General features: G+C 43.2%; 1 long non-coding RNA gene across 1 annotated transcript; it reads left to right on the top strand.

The window, feature by feature from the left end:
- The first annotated feature begins 237 nt into the window (after positions 1-237).
- LOC144829362 (uncharacterized) lies at positions 238-1856 on the top strand. The gene is made up of 3 exons (XR_013610639.1): positions 238-272; positions 369-431; positions 1827-1856. It is a non-coding gene; the product is annotated as an uncharacterized LOC144829362 (long non-coding RNA).
- Positions 1857-2310: the final 454 nt, after the last annotated feature.

The following is a 2310-nucleotide window of genomic DNA, read 5'->3' as shown; positions in this document are numbered from 1 at the left end:
GTGGTGAAAAACACACTGGTGACAGAAAGTTGAGCTGCGAATATTCTTTACAGTCACTCTGTCACTTCTTCTCTCCTTTGATAAAAAAAGTTACACACAATGTTAACTTCCTTTTTATCATACAGGTTGTGTTTTACAAATTGGCATCCCCCCAACACCTCTAAAACTCAATGTTCGAGGATTCTGCAATGATGCGTGGCCATCATAACAACTTCTAAGAAAGCTGCTTCGACACGTAGTGCACCCTCTTTGAATCACGCCAATGGCACAAGGTGAGCAAAGAAGCTTGTTTCTGAAACAACATCAAGTCATCAGTGAAAGGAGAAAGTGGGACTATACTATTACTAACTCTTTATACTATCTTTCAGATCACTAAAGTAGAGGGTGCACTATGAACCAGCACATGCTTGGACACACAACGGAGGCAAAAGGTGAGCTACGGTATTTTCTCCAGTATTAACTGCTCCATCTATAACTTTCTCTCTCCCACGTTTTAATGTTGTTTTTTCTCTCTGTCTCTTTCTCACTTTCTCTCACATCATTCCTCTTTCTCTTTTAAAGTTATGGACGCTGCTGTCCACTCTGCCGTGCACAACATTAGCTAAGTACAAGTAGTGAACTCTGTTGGCCACAGTGAAGCCTGCTTCGACACGTAGTGCACCCTCTTTGAATCACGCCAATGTCACTAGGTGAGCAAAGAAGCTTGTATCTGAAACAATAACAAGTTATCTGTGAAAGGAGAGAGTGGTAGTGTCCAGCACATTCACTGCATAGAAATATACAATTACCTCAGAGCAGTGAGAATAGATAGGTTACAACAGTATGATGAACAGATTTACAAGCTTCTTGCGCCACTTTTGTGTCACTTTTAACATGGGAAAAGTAGCTCAAGGACCTTGTAAATCTGCCTCTGACTTCTCAAGAAAAGCACTCACCTCCAGACTCTGCGAGTCAATGAGGTGCAACAGTCTAGGTACGCAGGGGCAGGTCTACAAGAAAGTGCCGCAGCGTGGCACCGTAAGCCCTTTGGCTGCACCACGCTGCGGCACTTTCAGAGCGTAGGAATGCGATATATTTAAAAGAATATGTCGCATTCCTGTGCTTTCCCCTCCGCTGGCGCACAAACAGCTGCCATGCACCGGAGCAGGCACCCTTGCACCAAGGTGCAAGGATGCCTGCATCAAGGGGAGATTGTTTTTGTGCAGGAAGGGGCACCTTCCTGCAAAAAAACAATCACTAAAGGCTTTTTCCTCTTTCAATGCGTTCGTAGAATGTAGCACGCATTGAAAGAGGAAAAAAATGAGGAGAAATGAAAACATTTGTCCTCGTTTCGCCTTTCTACGCCACCTCTAGGGTTGCGTAGCATTCAGACGTGTCTCCAGATTTACAATTTCTCGTAAATCTGGAGATGTGTCTTGTTCCATGGGTGTTGCATGGGAACACCCACAGCAAAATCCATGAAATGCCCCTTCACCGCAAAGTGCTGCGTGTGAAGGGGCCATATTTACAAAGAGAGGAAAGTCACGCAGGGTGCCTTTTCCTCTCCTTGTAAATATAGAGGAGTCTCCTGCGCCACCAGTACGTCACAAAAAGTGACGTACCAGTGGTGCAGGGGGCTTGTAAACCTGCCCTGCAATATTGAGAACGAAGTGGGAGTGTATGTGATATACTACTTGGAAGAAAAACAGCGCACAGACACCTCCTTACAGAGGAAGTTGAAAAAATACATTATCCTGAGAATGCAAATAAATAAAGCGAAAATATACGTGTGCAGTTGTATGTACTATGCTATTACTAACTGTATGTACTATCTTTCGGATCACTAGAGGGTGCACTATCAACCAGCACGTGCTTGGCACACAACAGAGGCAAAAGGTGAGCTACGAGTATTTTCTCCAGTATTAACAGCTCCATCTATAACATTCTCTCTCCCACGTTTTAATGTCGTGTTTTCTCTCTTTCTCACTCTCTCTCACATCGTTTCTCCTTCTCTTTTAAAGTTTTGGACGCTGCTGTCCACTCCGCCATATAGAACGTTAGGTGACTTCAAGTTGTGAACTCTGTTGGCCACAGTATTTACAGAAGGTAAGCAGAGCGGCCTAGATATACAATACCTCCGATTAAAGACATTAGAAATAAAAGAGCTTATTTACAAGCCCCTTGTGCCACTTTTGCGTCACTTTCAACATGAAAAAAGTAACACAAAAGTGGCGCAAAACTCTTGTAAATAAGCTCTAAAGAATATTCTCCTGCATAATGACTTGATCTCTCACCTAATTCTTTCTCATCTCTGAATCATTTTAAAGACCT

The sequence above is a fragment of the Lissotriton helveticus genome, chromosome 4_1 (genome assembly GCF_964261635.1).
Source record: "Lissotriton helveticus chromosome 4_1, aLisHel1.1, whole genome shotgun sequence".
In the NCBI taxonomy this organism is placed as follows: domain Eukaryota; kingdom Metazoa; phylum Chordata; class Amphibia; order Caudata; family Salamandridae; genus Lissotriton; species Lissotriton helveticus.
The sequence above is the reverse complement of the archived record's forward strand: the minus strand, read 5'-3'. Positions and strand labels throughout refer to the sequence as shown.